Below are 25791 nucleotides of genomic sequence, written 5' to 3' on the forward strand. Positions count from 1 at the left end.
GAAGGAATAAAATATTTCTATTGTTCTTAACATTTACTTATTTAACTGTCATCCATCCACCAAGAAATAACCAGAAACCCAGGTCACTCTGGTAGATCATTTGCCCAAAATTACTTTTAACTCCTAGTGAAGCTGATGGGGACTCCAAAGTGCAGAAATGCTGTGAGCTGATCCGTAGTTCACCAATGAAGTGTTCTTTTGCATGTTGTGTCTACAGATAGATTCCAGGGGGTTAGTGTATACCCAAACCATCTATGGTTCCAGTTAAACGTAAACAATCGTGTCCCCCCTTTTCATTGCTCTTTCTAGCCTCTGTGTGGTCTCCTGGCCTTCAGTAACTCATAACTCACAGGATGTGAGAGATGCCACCACACACAACATCCCAGAATCCAAAGAAGGGATGGGGGAAACTTGCGATAGATGAAAGGAGGCATGATGGGTACACTGCAAAACCTTACAAGGGTTCCCTGGGGAATTAAAGGAGAGAAGACAGGGTTTTTGTAGTTTCCAGAAATAGAACTGCCTGCCAGCTCGTCCCATCCTGTCTCTCAGCCAAGCTGCGGGAGAACCGGCAGGCACAGGCAGGCTGACGACTTTCCTTGGTGACAGCTCCAGATTAGGAATGTGCAGAGCAGGGCGACAGTGCCAACACTGCTAGGCCCTAGGAGCAAAGCAGGGTGGGAGTGGGCTTGCATGAGGTGATGGAAAATTAAAGCCAAGTCAAGCAAGGAGAGGAGCTAGTGAGTGGCAGAGGAAGCGCGGGGCTGCAGAGAGGGTGTGAAGGTACGCGAAGGAGGCTGAGTGGACAGGGTGAGGGCAGGTGGCCCAAAGCAGGGCGCTGCCTGAGTGTGTGTGGGCATGTCTGCAGAGGAAGTGTGGGGGCATGTGTGTGTGTGTGTGTGCCAGGGAGGGGTTTTAGTAATGTAGGCGTGGGAGGGTGTGTGCAGCAGGGTGTGGAGTGTGGGGGTGGAAAACAAAAAAGATTGCTGAGGGGAAGGAGAGACTTTCATGGAGTGCCAGGAACTCCCATTTCACACAGGAAAATTGCCAGCTTCCAGAGAGTTAAAACTCCTCTGTGGGAATTGAGGAGCTCCCTACAGTGGATTTTGGCCTTTTGATCTCACCCCAGGATGTCTGCCAGATGCCTGACCATGCAGGGAGGAACAGCATTTCAGAGGCTTTACCACACCCTCATCCATGGTCTTTCCCAGAGACTGCTGGTGTTGCTTATGCATGATCACAGTGCTTGTTGCAGAGATCCTTTCTTGGCCAACAAGGCAAATTCACAGAACTGTAAATGAGAAATACTCCACAGCTGTAGGCAAGTGCCTAGGTTGCCTTGTACCTAGGCAAGTGTTACACTGCTGGAAGAAGAGCAGCCAATAGCTGGCGGGCATGCTGGGTCTGGTTAGTGCCAAGTTTGCGTTAAGTATACCAGTACGCCAGCATAGTTGTGTATTCTATTTCTTTTTTTAAAAGATATGTGGGGAAGGTGGAGAATGCAGGGCTGGGACATGCCACCCTGGCTCCCAGGTGGGGAGTGTGGCAATGTGGCCAGGGAAGTGGGACTGGGGATGTGTAGGACAGGAATGACTGAGGGCATGTTTGATAGGGGAGAAAGACTTGTGGGGTCTTCCACAAACTGGGCCACTGCCCTCACAGGTAGGTGAGGGAGCTAAGATGAGGTATTTTGACGGGGTGGGAACCCGAAGGCATGCCAGAGGAAGGCCAAGGTACCAGTGCATGCGGGAGACCTGGCCTTGGTTAAATAGCACCATCCACTGCTCATTGGTACACACAAAAGCTGGGGCTCAAGGGCATCCTGATTGGGATAGGCTACAATACTTACCCACGAGTACTGGGAGCAGGTGGAGACCACATCAGGCCCATGAAAGAACCAGATCTGGGGGTATATTCTGTAGGGAACTTGTGGGCTAGCCTCTGTGGGACTGCAGCACTTTAGGGTTTGTGTGAAAGCTGCGGGTGGTAATGGGTCAAGACAGGCTGGATCACAGAACTCATCTGAGAGGAACCCACCTGATACTCGAGAGCCAACTATGTCAAACAGGGCCACAGCACTCACAGGCACACATGAAAGCCAGGGCACGGAGCAGGCCTGGTGGAAGAATTGGGGAACTCTTCTACTAGCCCATAGCTCTCTCTGGGCAGAACAAAAGCCAGGGCTGGTGGGAGGGTAGGGGGTTTGGGGTGGGGTGGCAAGCATTTGTGTGAGCCAAGTTTGGGAACAGGCTGGATTGGACCAGGTCACAGCACTGCTGGCACACAAGAGAGCTGAGACCGGGCATAAGCCAAGCCTGGCTGTACTTTGCTACAACACCCGCCAGCAAGAGCTGAGACCTTGGAGAGACCATGCCAGGCTGGGCCAAAGTACCTACCAGCATGCTCAAGATCCAGGCCTAGAAACAGGTCTTATAGGAAAACTCTGGGGACTGCCCTGCTAGACTTTCGCCCCCATGGGTGAGTGCAAGAGCCAGGGCTTTGGGTGGATGGGACTAGGAAAGGCTGTTGCACTCATCAGCGTGCATGTGGGCGGGGTCTGGGGGCAGGCCAGACTGGGTTAGGCTCCCACACCCACTGGTACTCACAAGAGCCAGAATGGGTGTGGGCCAGGCCATGGCACCTGCTGGGTCATACGAGCTCTGGGTCTGGGGTGGGCCAGTATGGACTAGGTCTAGTACCCACTGGTGAGAGCCAGAATGAGTGCAGGCCAGCTGGATCAGGTTGCAGCACTTGCTGGTGAGTGCCAGGACTAGGGGCCAGCCACATCAGGCTGGGCTGCAGCATCCATCAGCACACACTGGAATGCATGAACACTGGGACTTTGCTGGGTGAGGCCACAACACACATCCATTCACGAGTGGTGGACCTGGGGTTGAAAACTGACCAGGCAGCTGCATCCACTGGTATGTGCCAATGCTGGTTCAGCCAATGGACCAAACCTGACTCTCCACTAGCTAGCACATCCAAGAGTCAAGTCTAAGGTCACCCCAAATGAGTTTTTCTGGGGGACTCGCCAACTAGATTGCTGGACTCAACTCCTGACAACAGGTTAAATCACAGTATATGTGGTCTAACTCCAGTGCATGTATCAAGACTGGGTCTCATCACTTGCTGATACCTATACAGTGGACAGCATGCCCATATGCATACAGGGACATGATAGCCAGCTCATCTAAGGCAAAAAAAGGCATTGAGTGCCTTATCAAAAGATGGAAATCAGAGCAAGTTGGACAGCTCTCCTGGCCAAGATTTGCAGCAAGTATCTGGGTCTATGGATGCACAATGAGGTAGATGCTGATAGAACTTGGAAAGAGTTATTCAACTCTGATGCAATGAAGCCAACAATGTCTCAGAACTATTAAAACCACTCAAATAACATCCTCAGAACATGCTTCCCCCCATGGAAGTCTCTAAGGGGTATCAAATGACTGTGCTTTTTCAACAAGTGCTGATGTAGTTTGACAGCAAGGAGTGGTCCCCTCCACTTCCCTTCCAGCACACCAGGAGAATAAAAAGAAAAGAACAGAAAAAAAAATATTCCCTACTCTTGGTTATTATTCTTGACTGTTCCGAGAACTTCTGCATCCCTATTACAATATTTTAGGTTTTCTCTAACAAACAGACCATGTCAGATAGTTAAAGAAAGTAGGGTGTATGATTAGATTAAAATGGCAATAAATAAGGACCTAGAGGTGACCAATTTTAATCCAGTGTGAGAATCAGCCTTTAAGTAAAATTGCTCAAGCTAGAAAGCTAGAAGAGATTGACATAGGTGGCAGATATGTGTCATGTTATTCCATGTTTTCAGATGGAGTGGAGATGACTGGCTCTAGGATGTTGGGTGGGGGAAATTCATGCAGCAAATACTTAAGATACTCTCAGGAGTATAATTCTAGGACTATACAGTACTTTAGGCAACAAAGAATTGTTTTGAAATAAGAAATAATTGGTGTATTACATGATTAACCAATGAAGTGCTTCCCGTGTGACTAGCATCCCAGTTATAGAGGCTGTACATACGGCATACAAATGCAGAGAACTTGAGGGCCAAGATGTCTGCAGTAACCCCAAAACACACCAAACATACATGGAAAAGGGGCTCTGATACATAACAGGAAGAAACATTCAACAGTGACAGGCTGAAGCTTTCATGAGGTCTTCCTGAGCAGCCTCTCTACTTCATGAGAGAGCCAGTTCACCTGTGAGCAGCACTGAACAAGTGCTAGACGTTTTCTCTTCCATGATTAGAAACTTTCAGGTGTTTGTGAATGACTCTGTTTAGACACACCAGGAGACAGGGTACACAAGTCCTGAGACTTTCCTTAGATTTCCAAGTACTACTGGTGAGACATCTCAATCCATCATGCCCCTGAGTCACCCAGGAGTCTATCAGCAACACGTCAGGGGTGAGACTAGAATTCTGGATCTCTAAAAGTGCCAGTCCTGATGCTACTCCAAGAAGCAAAGTTATGGATGAAAGCAGTTGGGCAATTTAGGTACACATGTTTTCCTGGGTAAGTGCACATGATGCATTGGAGTGGGGAGGGGAGTGGAATTCAATACTATTTTCTCACTGAAATCACAAAATCAATATTCAAAAAAGGAGAAAAGCCTTGCTAATGTCTTATAAACGATTATTGGGCTTTTTACAAGTGGTAGATAACAGGAAATAAGAGTTTTGTGTGGGTAAGCTTGGGATATCCTTAGGGTAGTGGCTCTAAGGGCAAATCTCAGAAACTTACTGTGAATTCCAGACTACACTATCAAGTACATAGTTTTAGTCCCTGCATACCCACTTGTCTCATACATGTGTCTCTCTAACACAGAACTTGGATCTTGGCTCTGAACATGTGGGCCCCAATGAATCAACCTCTCCTAAGGAATCACGAGGGAAATGACTTCAGGTTTGATCTTTTCCAGGAAACTCTTCAAAACTCCAGATTTTCATGATGTTGAAGAAAAAAGCTGAATCAGCAAAATGTCCTGATTTCTCTGCAGGGAAAAGGAGTTGGGAGAAGCATCACTGGTGGCGAGCATCCTAGGTTGGGTTTCAGTCTCATCCTAACTCATCAGGGTTAAGCAGGTTACAGGAGGAAAGCCTTGATCCAAAGGAAAGTCATGTGAGGACAGAAAATAACCATTCTCCAAATGGGTCCTTTTCACATTTTGCTTCAGTGAATCAGAAATAATTGGATTCCACCCTGTTTCTCACCTCAGAACAGATAGTAACTAATGTTGTGCCATGTATTTTAAACTATACCAAGAATACACGAATTACTTGTTTCAACCATCCACAACTTATCTCTCCAGCAGAGCTGTCCATCTGGAACATAAGTAAAAACCTAGAATTATGCAAAAAGTTCCCCAAATAGGCAAAATAGATGTCATTAAACTCAGGCACTAAAGCTCATTTGCTATGGTGGGAGTATTTACATCTCAAAAATAGGGACTCCCTCCACTTCCTTGAGAGCTGCTTGTTAAGCATGTACCAGCATAACACAGAGTACACACACTGCAATTTATTTCAACAAAAGTGAGATGGTATGTGTTGTTGGGTGGTCTGTCACATAGTGTGGATAAGCTGCAGTAAAAAAACTTCCAAAACCCACTACCAATTAAAGTAGGACTGAAGGCTTCCTTATAACTTAAAATAAGTTATTTGGATATAGATTTTAATAATCATTTATTTATTATCTTTTGGCTACAGAAAAGGGTAGCTTAATCAAAATAAATTGGTTAGAGTGTTCTCTAAAACTTCCGGATATGGGTAGGCAGACTGTTGAATCATGCTTGTATTCACAGTCTGGTATCTGATTTTCTGCAGAGCACAGGGCTTCAACAAGAGCAAGGAAGGCAGCAGCCTTTCTTAGAAGAGTGCTAGTGCTCCATTATGGACTTTAAGACTTTCTTTCAAATCACCAACAGCCATTATGCAGGTTTTAATTCTGGGAGTGTTATTGAGCTTACTGAAAGGTTCTGGAACACTTCCAGAAACTAACCAAAAAAATAATTTCATACTCCTTATCTTCAAAGGCCAAAATACCTCATATGTCCACAAGTAACGTATTGTCTGGAATTGCTCAACTGGTATATTTGCAGCAAGCTTTCTTTATTTTAAAAAATACTAATTTAGTTGTGAGGCAGACAGATAAAGGAATGGAGAGTACCCACTATTGCCAGGACTGGGCCAGGTTGAAGCAGGAAACTGGGACCCTAATACCACACTCCCACGTGGGTTATAGGAGCCCAATGACCTGAGTCACTCCCTTCTGCCTCTTAGCGGTCACATTATTAAGAAACTAGAGTCAGGAACCAGAGGTGCGCATTTAACCCAGATATTCTGCTATGGAATGTGGACAGGTTACATGCTAGGCTAAATTCACAACTCCATGAGTTTAGTTTATTTTTGAAAGGTGGGCGGGTAGGGGGAAAATTCTCATCTATTGATTCACTTCTCAAATGCCCGAGGCAGCCCAAGGCTGGTTAGGGTCCACAAATGGAAGCTCAGCACTCAATCTTAGTCTCCCACATGTGTGGCAAGCACCCAACTATTGGAGCCCGTAGTCCCTGCTTCTAAGCAGTACACATTAGTAGAAGGTGCAGTCAGAAGTATAGCCAGGACTTGAACCCAAGCAACCAAAAGGAAATACAGACATTCAGAGCAGCATCTTCACTACTGTGCCACCTGCCAGCCCCAAGTTTGCTCACTTCCTTTCTTCCTTTCTTTCTTTCTTCCTTTTGTCCTTCTTTCCTTTTTCTTTCTTTGATTTATTCATTTTTACTTAAGTGACAAGAATTAGAGAAAGAGAAATAGAGAGACAGAATGTGTGTGTGTGTGTGTGTTTCAATCTCATCACTCCCCAAATGAATACAAAAGCCAGAGCTGGGCCTGTGTGAAGCCAGGAGCCAGGAGATTTTTTAGGTCTCCCACACTGCTGCAGAGACCCATGCCCTTGGCCACTTTTTACTGCTTTCCCTGGCCATTAGCAAGGAGATGGACCAGAAGCGGAGCAGCTAGGACACAAACTGGCTCCCATATGGGATGTCAGCGCCATAGCTGGGGGATTACCCTACTGTCACTGGGCCACCCCCAAACCCTCCCTCAAATTTGTTCAGGGAGGAAGTTTTCGTGTAACTGTGAGGCTGCTTAGTTGAGTATGGTCATGAGAAGCCATACATCATAACACCTAGCCCAGATTCAGAGATGTTGAAATTTAGACATAAATAAAATTGAGTATGTTTTAGAGCATGCAAGACTTACAACTCATGCTACCAGAAACATGACACCAAGAACAGTCCTGGACATGGTAGTACTCAACCAGGCCTAGACTTGATGTCTGCAGGCTAGATGTCTGGGTACATAATCCATGCTTCATTGATGTACTCTCCTATCAGGCACCATGGGTCAAGTTTATGATTCTGCTGGCCTGTCATGTTAGGCAAAGGAATCAGATACAGGTTCCAATAAGTGGGCCCTACACTGGAGGGAGGAAATACCTTTCCATCTCTGGATCTTGGCTATATGAGTGTGCTTGGAGTTGTGGATACCTCTGGATTACTTCAAAGTTTCAACTGAGCTGGACAGAGTTGAGAACCAAAAACTATTTCCCTGGGGAAGGATCAGAATGGGTCTGAGCCCCACTGAGTGCCTCACCTTGTATTCCCCTAGTTTGGAGATTTAAGCCCCTGTGCCACAGTGTTGGGAGGTGGAGCCTATGATTGATCAATGCAGCTTTCAAAGTGCTTGCATTTTTTTTTTCTGCTCTTCTGTCATATGATGACACATCATTTCTCTTCTCCAGAGACCACATCAATGAGGTACCATCTTAGAAGCAGAGATGGAATCTGTTGGTGCCTGATCTCACTTCCCAGCCTCCAGAGCTGTGAGGGATTAGATTTCTGTTCTTTATAAATCACCCAGTCTTAGGTATTCTGTTACAGTAGCTCAAAACAGAATAAAACACCACATGTTCAGGAACAAGCTCAGGTGTGGCCAAATCCAACAGCAATATCAACTTTCCTTTCAGGGTGTTGAAAAGTGTAGCCTGATTACTGGGGGCTGTCAGAAGGGAGCATAAATTCTGCTTCACATTGAGATGCTGGCAAACAAGAGGGCAGGGAGCGCTCCACTGAGGTCAAAGACGTGGGAGAAGTATAAATCAGGAAAGCGAAGGTTTCTCCCTGCCATCCCATTTATAGTAGTCAAAACAAACTAAGACTTGAAGAGCTAGGGAGGGGATAAAAATTATTTGAAGTAAGAATAAATGCTTAAAGAAATGAAAGGGAAGACCAGCATAGCTCTCTGGGACCAGGTTACAGAAAAAGAATGCCACACACCTCAGGTGATGTCTTGGGTTCTGGGAAACCACTCTCTTATGAGACAGCACAATAATGGATTTCATCATGACAATTACAAGTTCTCAAGAAAAGGATTACTCTGGCAAAATCAATTTAAGATTACGTAAATATCCACACCACCGTTGAGAAGCATTTTTACTTGATTTGTTAATACACACAAAATACTTAATGATATGTAGTAGTTTCATCTTAAGTTACTTGGGAAAGTAGGTTGTTGTGGATATTGATTTCCCTAAGCATCCTGGATGGCTGGAGACTTTCTGTATTCAGTTCATGGTGCTGGCATTGCAGGACATGCTAACGGCAAACATGGCATTTTCCCTGAAAACATTTGGAGTTGTTCCCTGTGTATTTCCAACAATGCTCCAACAGCTCATATGAATCTAACAAGCATGAATTTATCTTTCTTTTATCCTATTTATATTTGTGGACTAGGCAACATCTTGAGGATAATGAGTTCCATATGTTTACTACCCACTGTATAAAGTAATGCCATCTTTTATTTATCTTCCAGCTACTTTCATAGAATTTCAATGGGTAACCCTAGGTTTTAGCATTCAAGGATTGGAGGATGTTCTCATCGCAGGGCTGAGGCTAGCCTCTACAGTCCCTTATGCAGGTGAGAAACAGGACCGCCCCCCCCCCACCCACCTCTGGGTGCCAACTTCAGGAATGGGTGCTCCCTGTCTGGAACACATGTACCTTTGTGCCAGGTGCATGACTCAGTGTGCAAAACCTGGGCTGCATTTCAGCCCCAGCCTGTTCCCTCCCTACCTCCACCTTGAGCCCTTGGCCAAGTGCCCTTGCAGGTTCTAACCGGCACAGTGAGAGGTAGCAGCGTAGGTCTTAACACATAGGTCCCGCAAGATTCTACACACACTAACAGTGTCCTCTGTCAGTGTCCATCCTAGGGGATCCCTGTCTTCCTGTTGTTGCCTAATTTAGTGCCTACTGATGCACTCAGGCTGATGAGCAGTCCAGACACTCTGCCCTCTCCTTGGAACCCTTGGGTTTCAGTAGATAATCCAGAGATGCTCATCGGAAAAAAAAAAAAAGGCAAAAAGCCACAGGTCCCTTAATTTGCCCTTGACTCACTGTCTTTTTGCTGTCCATGCAGAGAATTACTGGGAAGTTTTTCCTGTCCATTTTCTAAGTTTGACCAATTTTACCTTCTTCAGCTCAGAACCATCCTAACTATACCTGTCACCTTTCAGATTTCATTTAGTATTCCCTTTCCCAGAATATGTTCAAATTCTAAGTAATATAAGAAATGACAATGAGATAAGGTTAATATAATGCTTTTCAAATACTAAAGATTGTGATTTAGAAAGAAAGGAATTCAGAGCTTCCTTTTAGATCCCCTCACGTAGCACAGTGTCTAACACCTGGTTGATGCTAAATGAAGAGAGGAATTGCTAGAGTTAAAGTAAGCTTTCTCTTTGTTTTGTCTGTTGTGACACATAAGCAGCTGCTGTTGTAAACATTTATAAGACCTGCATTCTCTTGTTCACTTGCTGAATATTGGAACTTTAGTGATGCATTGCCTTGTTACATATTTCTTGTACACTGGACATCACAGTTCATTATCCAGCAAAATTTAGTGGTATTGTTCAACTTTTTTACAGCCTAGTCCTTGTCTCCATATTTAAGATATATCATGTATTTAAAATTAAAATTTCAATTATATTTTTGAGTTAAATTCTTACATATTTTTAAAAATGTATTTGAAAGGTGACAGAGAGAAAGAAAGAGAGATTCTTCCATCCTCTAGTCATCCTCCAAATAGTCTTAAAGCCAGGAACTCCATCTGGGTTTTCCTTAGGGGTGGTAGGGACTTAATACTTGATTAATGTTCTGCTTCCCAGGCACATTAACAGGGAGCTAGATCAGAAGTAGAGCAGCCAAGACTTGAACCAGCACTCCAATATAGGAATCCCTAGAGGAAACTGAACCTGCTGTGCCACAATGCCTACCCCAAATATTTGTCTTCCTTCTGCAATAGTAATGGTGATTTCCTTTGGGAGAAATGTTCTATACAAACTCCAACCAACAGAACATTTTGTTTGAGGCACTTTGTCTTCATGAGAACTGAACTGCAATTTTAATTTGCTTAATTAAAATTGTTTTAAAATTTTACTATAACTATTTTCAACACATAAAGATAGGGTGATAGTAAAAGGAACCCATAGGTATGTGTCATTCTGATTCAGGAATTATCTTCAATTCTTAGTTTTTCCAGTATTTTTAAAGATTTATTTTATTTTAATTCAAAAAGTAGTTATAGAGAGGAGAGACAGAAAGAGATATTCTATCCATTGGTTCCACAATAGCTGGAGCTGGGCTGATCCCGAAGCCAGGAGCCAGTACTTTCCTGGTTCCAGGTCTTCTACATAGGTGCAGTGGCCCAAGGACTTGAACCATCTTCTGCTGCTTTCTGAGACCATAAGCAAGCAGTTGGACCACAAGCGGAGCAGCTGGGACATGCACTGGTGCCCATATGGGATGCTGGTGCCATAGGAAGAGGCTTAGCCTATGACACAGTGCCAGACCCTATTGTCTGTTTTTAACATGTTTGATATCTGTTGTCCCTTCTGAGGCTGAAATTCTCAGGTTCTCCTTTTGTAGAAGGCTGCAAATGTATGTAGTTGCAAGATCCCAACAGTCCCATGTATATTAAACCCAAAAGATCAGTTTCCAGTCACCTTCCTACAGTGTTGGCAGTAAGTCCTGTGTTCTAAAGGGGACACCTCTCCTCCATGAATGTCTCATATTTCTGTGTATATTGTCAGCAAAGCACTGACCTTCCCCTTGTTTCTCTGAAAGGACGTTTGTAGAGTGAAGAGCCTTGGAAGTTGCAGGTGGTGTGAGTTTCTTGAACAAAAGGCAAACATATTTACTGACCATTATAAAAGATTTGGGTTTCCCAAGCTCAGGTTTCCTTTCATTACTCAACCTACTATATGAAGCATTGTCACCCGATCTTCCTGTTATTAGACCTTGAAGAACAGGTAAGAAAAACACTGGTATTCTGGCTGTTGCTAGTAAACTGTTCCTTCATCTCTGATCTAGGAACCCTGGGTTTTCTACCAGCACCCATGAAATTATGGCAGCTAGCTTATTGGTTTGCAAGATGTCAGATCCTTTGTGTTTTTAATAGTTTGGCAATGGTGGTGGGATGCTGACAAAGACACTCTTTTCTGTGAGAGGAGAGATGAATGTTCACAGGTGAATTAACAGGACTTAAGGAGAATTTATTGGAATCAATGCCGAAGTGAACAAATTATACGGTCAGTTAGGGAACAAATTATCTTCTACTTGATTGCCTGCTAATGAGAAGGCACTGGGAAGATGGCTGCAGGTTGAGAACCAGCAAGTAGAGCCTGAGATAATTGTCTCCATAGGGCCAATTTCTAACCCTTTTTTGGGTGGGGGAAACTTCTTCATCAAATGAGGAGCCACCTTCAGATCTGTCACACTGTAATAGCCAGTGCTAACATTCTTCCTAGGTGGTAGGATATTCCACCCTTTTTTGAACACACAGACACACATCTACACTGAGTAAAAGAAGGTAAATCTGTCACAGTTATGGGCAAAAGCAGACCATTAGAACTTTGGCTTGTCTTAGAAAATGACGGGGTAATACATAATGTTTATAAGGAAAAGTGGCAACAGTTGGGATTTCCTATAGCTCAAACCCTCCTGCAATCTATAATATTAACCTCATTCATTTGGCAATGACAGAACATTTTAGAATTATTATTATTATTATTATTATTATTATTTGCAGTAGGTCCTGGCTGCTATAATGGAGCTCTGGTTTTCTTGGGAGATATTTTCCCGAAACAGAAAAACTGGTAGAAACCACAGAAGAGGAGGGACTGACCAGAATCCAAGCTGTTAATGGCCTGAATTGGGTTTATAATAGTTGGTGGAAGAGAATGTGAAAATGATCACTGCCTTTTTTTCTCCACTCCTGACCTCAGTCATGTAAAGGAGAATTTTTTTTTTTTTAGATTTACTAATTTCCATTGGAAAGTCAGACATACAGAGATGAGAGACAGAGAGGAAGATCCTCTGTCCACTGAGTCATTCCCCCAAGCGGCCACAATGGAGCCAAGCAATCAGATGCCAGGAGCCCGGGGCCTCTTCCAGGTCTCCCACGTGGGTGCAGAATCCAAAATCTCTCGGCCTTCCTCGACTGCCCTCCCAGGTCACAAGCAGGGAGCTGGACGGGAAGCAAGGCAGCAAGGAATAGAACTAGTGCCTATATGGGATCCTGATGCATGCAAGGTGAGGACCCTAGCTACTAGACCACAGCACCGGGCCCTAAATGAGAATTTAAAGGAGATGAAATCAAGGTCTTTCTGTGCCATCTTAGTGTATTGGGGGATCTCAGGAAAAGAATCCAGTTTTCCTAATAACACAGCATAAAGGAACCCACTGGACCTGTGGAAGAAAAAGGCAGAGATCCACCTACAGGAGTTTAGGCAGGATATACAGTGGGGAAAGAGAGTTAGCCTGAGCTTGTGAGTGGATCATTTGGGCCAATTCAATGAATCATTGTTGGTGCTACTATCTCTCAACCTAAGTAAGAACTGATGCTTGTATTTTCCTGTCTTGTAAATGCCAGAAAGGATTCTCTTAATTGAGAAGAATGTCATGCGAATAATGCTAATAGGACTCAAAATTTTCATTAGTATCTGAGGAGTTTAGAGGCCCCTGGAAGAGTAGTACAAACACAAAGTGGAGGCTTGGCCACATGAATCTTTATCTTCAGATGCCAGTGGAATGATGTGCCACCAATGTGGAATTGCATTTAGGTGCAGTCACATAAGTCTGGAACAGTTGGCGCTATAAGAGCAGCAACTGCATTTAGTTGCCAGTGTCTTTCAGGATTTAGTGGTTGTCTTGGCCCTCTGCAGCCTCAAACCTTCCATATAGATGATGCCTTGGTGACTAGCAAGATAGATGCCTTAGATCTAATCACTCTGACTGCAGCATTGTCATAACCCTCACAAAAGGCAGGGGATTGTTGGCCAAGTAAAGTTTCTTCAAGTTATGTAATTAGATTCGTAACATTCAATTCTGTTGGCAGACAAGGAGCTCTAACACTAAAAAGTAGGCCCATCTTGGACTCTGGCAACTAGAGTCACTATGTGCCTCACTCAACTCCTAATTTTTTTTTCCCCTTTAAGCTAACCCACAAATCAGCATTCTTTCAATGGGACTCAAAATAATATAGGCTGTATTAGAAGCTGCCCAGTTAATTATAACACCTCTCTACTCTGGAGTCCTGAAACTCTAATGATTCTTCTGAGCTACAAATCTCTGAAACTCTTGATTTTGTTGTTTGGAGCCTTTAGCAAAGCGAGACCACCTCTATCCAGAGATTTATCCATTAGAATTTTGATTCATTACCTCGCCAATGTAGCTACCGGGAATATCTCCCTTTTAAGAAGCAGCTGTTAACTTTTTATTTTGCTCTTGTCAAAATAAAATGTCTGGCCTATGGACCTTTGATCCTCTGTGATAAGAAATCCTATTTCAGAGTGAATTGAGTTCAATGATTTAGGGAAGGGCTCAAAAAAGTTTGCCAGTTAATTTAAACTGCCACATTGCAGAACACAGCAAGCTTATTATCAGGCCTTACAAAGTAATCCCTGTTCTTCATAAGAAAAACCTCCTTACTCACTACTTCAACTAAAGCAAAGACACTGGTTTCTCAGGGCCCTCAGTTCAGAAGTTTTCCTCTATCCCAGGCCTGATTCTGTAGGCTGAGCCAAAAACTGCTTGCATCCACTGGGCTACTGTGGTTACAAAACCAAAAAATGAATGTGGTTGCTGTGTTTTGTGGGCAGAACTCAATCAAGGTTGTAGTTATTTCTCTGGTCACACAATCCTTTAAGAACTTTGTTATATATTTTACTAACTCATACGCTATTGTCAATGGCCCAGATGTTTGGTCTGCCACTTAGAAACCAAAGACTGGCAGACTAAAACATGCCTGCTTAGGACTGCAGATTGTAGAAATAAATTATGGCCGCTGATAGAAATGTTCAGATCAGACTAATGCCAAAAGTTCAGGTTCCAATCAAGCTGCTTATTTAAGGCAGCACTACCCAGATTGCCACCACTGCTGCCCGGGTCCATTCTCATCCTGGATATGGAAATGCTTCCACTATCACAGGCTAGGAATAAAGTAAAGGCCTGCACCTTCCTAATGCAGAGGCTACTGCTGCAGGCCAAACTTGGAACTTGCACCCAGAGTTGACCTGCTTGCCTTGCAATGAGGGAGGATGTATCACATGCATCCCATGGGCATAACCCTGTGTTACAGTCGACTTCTGCTTCTCTCAAGGCCTCACTGCTGCTGACACTTTCCCAGTGTCTGTACCAGTCCATCAGCCAACTCTGAAGACACCAGTGTGCCACTTGAATTCCTTGTCATGCTTTGACTGTCCTGACATTTGCATTCTAGTTGACAAAACTGTGCTTCTTTGTTGGTCTGATCACTGGGTTTCTTGCTTCCAATTCAGTCCCTGCTAATGGGCTTGGGAAAGCAGTGCAAGTCCCTGGGCATGGAAGAAGCTCCTGGCTCCTAAATTCAGTCCTGGCTGTTGTGGCTATCTGAGGAGTGAACCAACAGACAGAAGACCTTTTTCTGTTTCTCTTTCTGTAACAATTTCAAATAGATCTTTAAATCTGTGAAATCTATGAAACAAATCACTCAATGATGGGCTGGGACATGAGGTACTTGATGAACCTTCCAGCTTTCTACCATCCATGAGCATCTTGGAAAGGTCCCTTTAATAATACTTCTATTCTATCTCTCTCACCTTCTGATCCACTCATTTTCTCTGTTGTTTCCTGTGTAAAAGCTCCAATGAAATATACAGGAGGTTACACAGACCTATTTTGAAAATTTAGGGCTCTTTCCACACCATTCCTGGGCATGAGAGTTATTTTTCCTTTAACAGCAGCCCCAGGCCACTCAGGCTGGTTTCCTTATCAATGCCAGGAGTAATTAACCACAATTTACTTTTTGTTTCTTCCTATTTTCTTATTTCTTCTATAAGGACCCATTTGTTAGCTTGCAAGTAGAATAAAACATCAAACTCTAGAAAACTCTTTACACTGTTCTCACACTCTGGATCTTAAAATAGCAATCATAACAGAATTCCACAGAATCATGTTTGCTTTTTTGCTTCAGTTTACTGTTCAGTGTTGCCCAAATTAATAGTGACAACTCTGTTGCATGCACCTATGGAGTCAGCAAGATTATACTAAGAACATTTTGACAAAATATGGAAATGAGTAGGATTCAGGCACTATTTGTTCCCCTTGTATTACCAGGCAGGGGAAGAAATTTTGTATTTTGTTTGCCAGTTGCCATCATACTTACAGAGCCCAGGGTATGATTACCTACAGGAAACTGTGCCTCTTAACGACCTTTTCTCAGTGGTGACACAATGTGTATGACAAAGAAACTAATTGCAGTAAAGATTGTATGTGGCTCAAGTCCGGGTAGCTTAATTGAAGCTAATATTGTTGCTGATAGCTATGAATATGTTTAAAGAATTTGTTGTGAAAGCTCCTCTTATGTTTACAATTGTGATTCAGCATCCATGGCAATGAGATTACAGTTCAGGAGATTCCTGGTACTGTGGGGATAATGTTAGCTTATGCAGTGTGTGTGTGTGTGTGTGTGTGTGAGAGAGAGAGAGAGAGAGAGAGAGACACAGAGAGAGAGAGAGAGAGAGAGAGAGAGAGAGAGAGAGAGAGAGAGAATGAACTTCTGTTTAGAATCTTTCCATGCAGAAAAAAAGAGCTGTTTCCTTATTTATTAACACAGATTTCTATGGTTACTATGAAACAAACCATCCAAAGATCTTGGTAACTATTAGTTGATGTGTGGCTGTTCTGACATACAGTTCTTCATTTCTTCACACACATGGGACAACTTTGCTGACAGGAGTTTCACAAGGCTTGAAGAGAGCTTCGGAATACACTAGGAGTTACCCTGGCCAATCACTCTGCAACTAGACTGCTGACACAATCTTGCGGCTGGTGAGCGTGGGAATGCAATGATATTGTCCATGAAAAGCCAGCAATCTAGCAGGGGCAACCATAAATAGGCTATGTGCACACAAACTACTGGATAGGACTAGAGAGGAGGAAATGATTAATTCTGCTTGAAATATAAAAAGAAAGGGAGTAAAAAGTGGCTTTGAGGTTCACTACTATGCTCCAGAATGCTACATGCAACCCCATTTTCCATGCCTTGTCAGTCTTCTCCAGACAAGCAGAGGAAAAGGTAAGCTTTGGAGTCTTACAACCCTGGCCCTGATTGAATTTCAGCTCTACCACTAACAACCACAATATTCAACAACATGGTTTAGTTCCACTGACTCGCCTTCTTCATGGATACAAACCAAATTGGTGGCATTATTTCCTTAGGTTATAAAGTCTAAGGATATAACCAATGGAAAGTGTGCACATTGTAGGTGCCCCATCAATGTTAGTCTCCTTTCCCCACTATCCTTCATTCCCATCCCTGCACTGAGTCATGTAGAAAAACCAAGTTCTCTCTGCTGGGGATGATCATCTGATCATTCTTTCTGGATTTCAGAGTATTGTAGACTCTGAAAGCTAAGTAATTGAGTAAGAAATGATGAAGGAGATATCATCAGTGGTTAGTGCTGCTGTTTGCTTCACACACCTTAATCCTCAGTAAAACCATAATGCAAGTAGTTTCTCCCTGGAGTGAAGACTGTTTTCCTACTATGGTGATATTTTGTATGACTTCATTTATTATATTGTGTGTATACATCTATGGGGTACCCTCCAGGACCTTAAGATAGGCTTGTGTCAGCCCGGCGTGTTAGCTTAGCAGCTAAAGTCCTCATCTTGAAAGTGATAAGATCCCATACAGGCGCCGGTTCAAATCCCGGCAACCTGCTTCCCATGCAGCTCCCTGTTTGTGGCCTGGGAAAACAGTCAAGGACAGCCCAAAGTCTTGGGACTCTGCACCCACATGGGAGACCCGGAAGAGGCCTCAGGCTCCTGGCTTTGGATTGGTTCTGCTCCAGCCGTTGTGGCCACTTGGGGGGTGAACCAATGGGCAGAAGATCTTCCTCTCTCTCTGTCTTCCTCTCTGTATGTCTGACTTTGCAATAAAAATAAATAAACCATATAAAAGATATGCTTGTGTCTTCTTAGCAAGACTTTAAAATTAAGGTATATTGAAATCACATGAAAATAGTTGGCAAGCCAACACACATGGAAAATAAAAGGTGTGGTGAGTAAATGCATGTGACTTACTTAGATTTTGGTATATCTTTCATATTTGCATACTTTTTCTTTACAAGTAGTTAACTGGGGGTTGGGCATTGACTAGCAGTTAAGATGCTCATTTTCCATATTCTAGAGCCTAGGTTTCAGTCCCGGTTTTGGCTCCCCATGTCAGCTTCCTATAATGCAAACTATGGGAGGCAACAGTAATGGTTCAAATAATTGAGTTTCTGCCATCCACATGGGAGATCTGGATTGACTTCCTGGCTCCCAGCTTTGAGCTTCTGCCAAGCACTGGGTCACTAAGGGCATCTGAGGAGTGAGCCAATAGAAACATTCTCTCTCTTTCTCCCTCTCAAATTAATCAAACAACATTTTATAAAAAGTAACCAATCCCAAATGCAAACTTTCTTTCCTTTTTTTTTTAAAGATTTATTCATTTTATTACAGCCAGATATACACAGAGGAGGAGAGACAGAGAGGAAGATCTTCCGTCCAATGATTCACTCCCCAAGTGAGCCGCAACGGGCCGATGAGCACCGATCCAAAGCCGGGAACCTGGAACCTCTTCCGGTTCTCCCACGCGGGTGAAGTGTCCCAGTGCATTGGGCCGTCCTCAACTGCTTTCCCAGGCCACAAGCAGGCAGCTGGACGGGAAGTGGAGCTGCCGGGATTAGAACCGGCGCCCATATGGGATCCCGGGGCTTTCAAGGCGAGGACTTTAGCCGCTAGGCCACGCCGCTGGGCCCCTTACCAACTGTTTTTAAGAAAGTTTGCATTTGGGGGCCCCGGCGGCGTGGCTTAGAGGCTAAAGTCCTCGTCTTGAAAGCCCCGGGATCCCATATGGGCGCCGGTTCTAATCCCGGCAGCTCCACTTCCCGTCCAGCTCCCTGCTTGTGGCCTGGGAAAGCAGTTGAGGACGGCCCAATGCACTGGGACACTTCACCCGCGTGGGAGAACCGGAAGAGGTTCCTGGTCCCGGCTTTGGATTGGCGCGTACCGGCCCGTTGCGGCTTACTTGGGGAGTGAAACATCGGATGGAAGATCTTCCTCTCTGTATATCCGGCTTTCCAATAATAATAATAATAATAATAATAAAAATAAACAGTTGGTAAGGAAAACAAATTTGTTATGTTCCTCTTTCTTTTCTATCAGCATATCAAAGTTTTATATAGAGCTAATGATTGAAATGCTCTTTATTATTCTACCAGAATCTTAGCTAGGAGTCAGAACTCCTTCGGCCTTCTGGTAGATTAGGATGCAAGCATCCAAGTAAATGTTCTCAGAATGAGCTGTGCTTTCTTTCTATCTCAGGCAAGAGTGCACAAAAGAGACTTCCTTGCTTATCTTTTAAAAAGTCCTAACCATCCATAAAGACATCTGCTATACCCTAATGTCACTGTTTAAATGCTACTACTAGCTTCCCGGTATTGCTTCAGTTAAAGGACAGGTGATTTTAACCAAAAGCTCCAAGGATGTGGGAGGAACTTTGTTTTCCTCATGTGATAAAAAAGGGGAGCGGTCGAGGCCACCCGTGTCCCAGGAGCTCATTCAGGGAAGCAGTTCTCTCTGGGTGCTCCTCAAGGCCCTCACATGCTGCTCTGGTCAAAGATCATGGAAGTGCTGGTGGAGTCAAGCTTGGGGGGAGGAATGAAGAACAGGAGATAACCAAGGAATTGCACACATTATTTGAGTTCAAGTTCCCCTGGTCTGAATTTGGGCAAAAGATCGTCCCTAGCTTAAAAAAAAAAAAAAAAGCTGAGAATTGTGGTTTATAACTGAGTGGCCATATCCCAGATTATAACTCGAGGAGTTCTAATACAGAAATTGGGTCAGGAAAAAGAATGGCTACTTAGATAGCAATCTTAGTCACACTCCATTAGACAACAGTTGAGAGAGAACAATAGCTATATAATGGAAGAATTGAAACTCCCTCACTCTTTTTGAATGTCCAGTCAAGAAATATTTCCCCAACTTAAAGTTTTAACTGGGGTAGACGTTTGGTCTAGTAGTTAAGACACACCCCTGTCCCAAAATGTAGTGTCTGAGTTTGAGTCCCAACTCTCTTCCCAATTCCAGCGGCTTGCTTGCCCTGGGAGGCAACACGGGAGAGGTGGATTGACTGCCCAGCTTTAGCCAGGCCCAGCCATGACTACTGTAGGCATCTGGGGAATCAACCACCAGAAGAGTGGTTTTCAACATCTCTCTCCCACTATCTTCCTTCTCATGTACCAGCTTCTAGCTATGTCTTCGATAGTATCTTCACTGTCTCCCCTAGCTCTACTGCAAACTCTGAAGCCAATGGGAGCCTTACCAAATATAAACCAGATGACATCACTTCTCTACAGACTTTTCACTGGCATGAGACTCAAATCTAAACCCTACCGCGGCCTTACGGTTGCCCTATCACCTTTTCCTTTTCCTCCTTCTCCACTTTCTTCTAATGTTTATGTTTGCTTTTTCTGTGAATATATTAGGTTTTTTGTCATCTCATGTTTTTGCCTCTTGCTCTTCTGCTTAAACTGTGATCTTCATAATACTGCCTTCCATTTGTCAGGCCCCAATTCAATTGTGACTCTGTCAGCAAGGATTTCCATGACCACCCAGCTACAACAGACACACCCTCTCCAGTCACCATGGGTGGCGGAAATTACCCAAAAGTATCTCCTGCATAAGACACATAATAATCATTATTATTTACTACTTGGTTTGCATGTTATGGGATCTAAGCCCCGGAGACAGGCACATTCATTATCCTGGTGGCCACTGTAGCCAGAGCTTCTATCAGGTGGCCACAAACACATATAGGCGCCCTGTGGACATTCATCAACTGCTCTGCTTGATCTTCGTGAAAGCAAAATTATCTAACATATATTAGCACGGAGGTTTATACATGATAATATATTTAAACACTGTCAGAGAATAGAACTAGCTGAAACTTCCAAGGAATCAGAGGAATAAGCAAGTGCTGTTTAAGAAATCTTTCCATAAACATTCTGTATTTACTTTTTTGCATATTAATAAAGTAAACTTTGTAAGAAATGTAAGTATAAAGTCTCACCACTGAAAGAACAATGTTAATATGCTAAGCATTCCTATCAACATTTATCCTATATGCATATAGATATAATTTTAAAAGACTGGTATTGCATCATACACACATTTTAAATAGAAAACTTGCCAAGTTTTAAAGTATAAAGATGAACCTTAAATTAAACTAGGTTGTGTGCTTTACATACATGTTTTAGGTGGTAATTCCAGAAAGCACAGAATCAGGTTTGCGTAGACTCATGTAGCAGCATACCAGAGACCTCTGCAGAGCAGGACAAAGAATTCTCTTGGCAAGTTTCTTAGGGTTGCTTATTTTTATTTAGAGACAAATTTCCTCCCCAGCCCCAGAAAAACTGATTGCTGCTTATCTTTTCATCATTTCTAGCAAAAAAAAAAAAAGTTGAACATAATTGTAAGGAAACTATCAAGATGTGTCTCTTTACCTTTGCCATAAACTTACACATAATTCAGACTCTACTGAGGGACCTAGACGGCTATGGCTATCTATCAAAGTGTCAGGGGTGCTGCTGGCTTTCTGGGCTGTGAAGAAAAACAACTCTATCTGGAAATCTGGGACATAAATGTATATGAGTACACAAGTGACATTTATAGATCCCAATATACCCATCCACTCATGAATAGATACGGCTGGCACCAAGTCACCAAGCATAAAAATATTGTGGGTGTTCATAACTTTTTAAAAAAGACATTATTTGCATTTAAATCTAATTTCCAAAATAGTCTATGTAAAGAGTTGGGAATACAGGCTAAGAACTGAAGGGGAGGAAAAAGCGAAACATATAAACATCACAGTCCATGTGCCTGGCATTTCATACTTTGAAGGAAGACTCATATTGTGCTTCCAGGGTTTTTTTTTAATGTTTATTTCTTTTCACCTACTTAAAAAACAGAGTGAGAAAGAAAAAAAAGATATACATGGAGAACGAGAAAGCTCTTCTATTTGCTGATTCACTCCTTGAGTGTCTGCAAATATAGGGCTAGGCCAGGTTGAAGTCAGGAGCCAGGAACTCCACACAGGTTTGCGATGAGAACAGCAGAGGGCTAAGCCATTGAACCACCGTCTGCTGCCTCCCAGGACACATTGGCAGGAAACTGAACTGCAGGCAGAGTAGCTGGGACTGAAACTGCATACTCCAATATGGTTAGTGGGCACCCTAGGAAGCAGCTGAACATGCAGTGCCTGCCAAGTTACTGCCCAGCTCCTTGAGTTTGGCTCAGTTACTAAGCCTGAACCTTCCTTTCTTCTCCGCCAAAATAAGGTAAGATAAAAAAGAAGAAAAAATACCCTGTCAACAGTTTATCTAGTTAGCCCATCCAAGCAGTGTAAGATATCCCATCCAGTCCCAGCAGTCTACAATTCTTCTTGCTGAAAAATACATTGTGGAACTTTATGCACTTGACTATATGGGTCACTGCATTTTGTTTCTTTGAAGGACACTGGCAGCTGTTTTTGCTAAATATTTTATTTGCTTAAAATTTCTTGTTTGGTTTCCACCAACATGCCTGGTGTTTCTTATTTCTGTCAGTTGTCCCCTGAAAGCTTCTGATGCTGGTTGAAGGTTTGGTAGAGCCAAAATCCTCCGTGAGTGGGTTACCTGTAGGTGGAGACTGTTCAAAACAAGGAGGTGGTAGCCTGCTTTGAGAAAGCTGTGGTCATGAACATAGTCATCTCTGAGCTCTGGCAGGTGGACCGGGAACTGAGTGGGAAGCTAGAAGCCTGTTGTTGGGATTTTCAGGAGAGAAAGGTACTCAGCATGACTGATTGTTCATGTGAGAAAATAAAATTATGCCAAAGTCTTCTTGAACTTGTGGAAGGCAAAGGCTCCACCACCATTTACAAAACTTTCAAACTTTCATGAAAGGAACTGCTACCTGAAAATTGCCTGCTGTCTTGAACAAAGGCTTAGAGAATGAGAAGAAAATAAATTAACATCCAGTGCACTAGAATAAAGACCATCCACATAGCTGTCATTGCTGTACATCAAGAACTTTCTGGATGGAAGGAAACAAATCTGTGGTGATGCCCATTGCAGTCATCAGGAATCCCGTGCCAAGGCACTGCCACACTTCTGGAGCCTAGAGTTGAATCAACAGTCCTTCTGGTTACTGACCACACTTTAGAATTTTCACCCTTACGAGCTAGGGTAAGGCTAAGAATTTTAAATTTCTGCACATTCTTCATATTTCCCATTTGAAAGCAGAATTTACCTGTTCTACAACAGATGATCTATGAGATCACCATTTATATGAATTTCAAGGAGTTTTTGGAGTTAGATTATGAAAATATATTGGGCCCGGCGGCATGGCCTAACGGCTAAAGTCCTCGCCTTGAAAGCCCCGGGATCCCATATGGGCGCCGGTTCTAATCCCGGAAGCTCCACTTCCCATCCAGCTCCCTGCTTGTGGCCTGGGAAAGCAGTTGAGGATGGCCCAATGCATTGGGACACTGCACCCACGTGGGAGACCCGGAAGAGGTTCCTGGTCCCAGCATCGGATTGGCGCGCATCGGCCCGTTGCGGCTCACTTGGGCAGTGAATCATCGGATGGAAGATCTTCCTCTCTGTCTCTCCTCCTCTGTGTATATCTGGCTGTAATAAAATGAAGAAATCTTAAAAAAAAAAAAAGAAAATATTCTCACCTACCCCAACCTACCTATCTGATTAATATTTCCCAATTTCCAAATTATTGATATTTGGGGTCAAAACATTCTTTGTGGTGAGACTGTTTCCTACATCATAGGATTCTCAGCAACATCCCTTCATCCCCTCCCTTTCCCTCCCCTCCCCTTCCCTCCCCTCCCCTTCCCTCCCCTCCTCTCCCCTCCCCTGCTCTCCCCTTCCCTCCTCTCCTCTCCTACTCCCACCTCCATGTGACAACCTACAATGTATCCAGGCACTGCCAAATGTTTCAGGGGTGGGGGATGCCAGGGATAGCCATTCAGAAATCACTGTTTTAAGCTAGGATGAGGACTTTCATCAAGGGCCAAAAGAAGGCTAAAAGTGGGAAGGGGTTGATGAGGATTTCGCCAGAATTCAGATATTTCTTCTCCAAATTATTGTATTTATGGACATACTCAAAGATGCTTTTAAGTGTTTGTAAGAAATTACAAGTTAATATTATACATATTATTTTAGACTGCATCTTACCATTGCTTTTCTATAGAATGTCTTGATAGATTCAAATCTTTGTCTTAAAGAATGTTATAGGTCCATTCATTATTTTCCTAACTTGTCTCACTGCCAGTCTTCCACTTGCAATAGCATCAAGTAATGTTTAGCTTTCTTTCCACAAATTCTGTAAACCATTTTGATGTACTTTTGAAAAAGCATTTTACTGAGATTCTTTTCCTGAAGAAATTTTTTTTTACAAGATCTTGTTTATTTAAAAATCAGAGCTAAAGAGATAGGAGATCTTCCATCTGCTGTTTTGCCACTGCCCCCCAATGGCCACCATGGCCAGGACTGGGTCAGCTTGAAGGCCAGAGCTTCTTCTGAATCTCTCTTGTGGGTGCAGAGACCCAGCAACTTGGGTCTCTGCGCTGCTTTCCCAGGAGCATGAGTAGGGAGCTGGATCAGAAGCAGAGCAGCCAGGAATAGATTCCATGTCCAGATGGAATACTGGCATTGTAGGAGGCAGTTTCATCTGTCACACCAAAATGCCAGTCCCAAACTACAATTCATAAAGAGCTCATTTTATCAACTGGTTAGTGAAGCAAGTGTTTTTAACTGGAAGGAACAGTTACCTAGATGCTTTATACCCATGTTGTCACACAGGTTTTCAGTATTTTCCTATTGGGAAAATTGTAGTGTGCATATAATACTGACCTTACAAAATAATTTTCTAATTAAGCCTCACATCGTAAGAATGACTAGTAACTAAAATCTCTTAATATGTAGCTCAGACCCTCCCTTATCGCTCTCACTCAACATGAACTTCTTATCATTACTTCTGTCCTGCCCCCAGAGAATAGAAAAACATTTCAAATGGTGGAGCGCTTTAGGTTTCCCATTCTACAGTTTGTTTCAACCATTATTTATTGAACACTGTGGGCCAGGACTTGGGCTGATTTTAAGCTGATTTTTGTTTTAGCATTAAAATCCTAAGTATTTATTTAAAAACCATGCTTTCCTTCATCCTTTAAATTACTCTGATGTCAACGAATATTAATTACAGCAATAGATGGTTTCTTCACCTGTACATGCAGGACAGAAAATAGGAAGTAGAGAGCGCAGTTACAAAGAGCAAGGTGGATTTTTCTAAGTTAAACATCTAGCTTATTTAATTAATTAATTAGTTTATTTTTAAAGATTTATTTATTTATTTTAAAGATTTTATTATTATTGGAAAGCCGGATATACAGAGAGGAGGAGAGACAGAGAGGAAGATCTTCCATCCGATTATTCACTCCCCAAGTGAGCAGCAACGGGCCGGTACGCGCCAATCCAAAGCCGGGACCAGGAACCTCTTCTGGTTCTCCCACGCGGGTGCAGGGTCCCAAAGCTTTGGGCCGTCCTCGACTGCTTTCCCAGGCCACAAGCAGGCAGCTGGATGGGAAGTGGAGCTTCCGGGATTAGAACCGGCGCCCATATGGGATCCCAGGGCTTTCAAGGCAAGGACTTTAGCCACTAGGCCACGCCACCGGGACCGATTTATTTATTTTTATTAGAAAGGCAGATCTACAGAGAGCAGGAGGGATAGAGAGGAAAATTCACTGTCTGTTGATTCACCCCCTCCCCCGCCCCCGCCAAGCTGCTGCAATGGCCGGAGCTGAGCCAATCTAAAGCCAGGAGCCTGGAGGCTCCTCCTGGTCTGCCATGTCAGTACAGCATCCCAAGGCCCTGGGCCATCTTGACTGCTTTCCCAGGCCACAGTAGGGAGCTGGATGGGAAGCGGGGCCGCTGGGATTAGAACTGGTGCTCATATGGGATATCTCAGTGCTCAAGGAGAGGGCTTTAGCCACTAGGCTACTGTTCCAGGCGCTTCATTTTTAATGTTATTTACATATTTGAGAAGGATATATGCCGATGTCGGTCACTGATTAGGTCAGAT

General features: G+C 43.5%; 1 protein-coding gene across 2 annotated transcripts in view; it reads right to left on the bottom strand.

Annotated features, from left to right (window-relative positions):
- The window catches only part of NEMP2 (nuclear envelope integral membrane protein 2), a 131502-nt gene that overhangs the window by 56197 nt on the left and 49514 nt on the right, over positions 1 to 25791 (bottom strand). For both annotated transcript variants that reach the window (XM_058664736.1, XM_058664735.1), the window contains exon 2: positions 20910 to 20983. The gene's annotated coding sequence lies outside the window, so the exon portion shown is untranslated. The remainder of the gene's footprint in view (positions 1 to 20909; positions 20984 to 25791) is intronic.

The sequence above is a fragment of the Ochotona princeps genome, chromosome 5 (assembly GCF_030435755.1).
Source record: "Ochotona princeps isolate mOchPri1 chromosome 5, mOchPri1.hap1, whole genome shotgun sequence".
In the NCBI taxonomy this organism is placed as follows: domain Eukaryota; kingdom Metazoa; phylum Chordata; class Mammalia; order Lagomorpha; family Ochotonidae; genus Ochotona; species Ochotona princeps.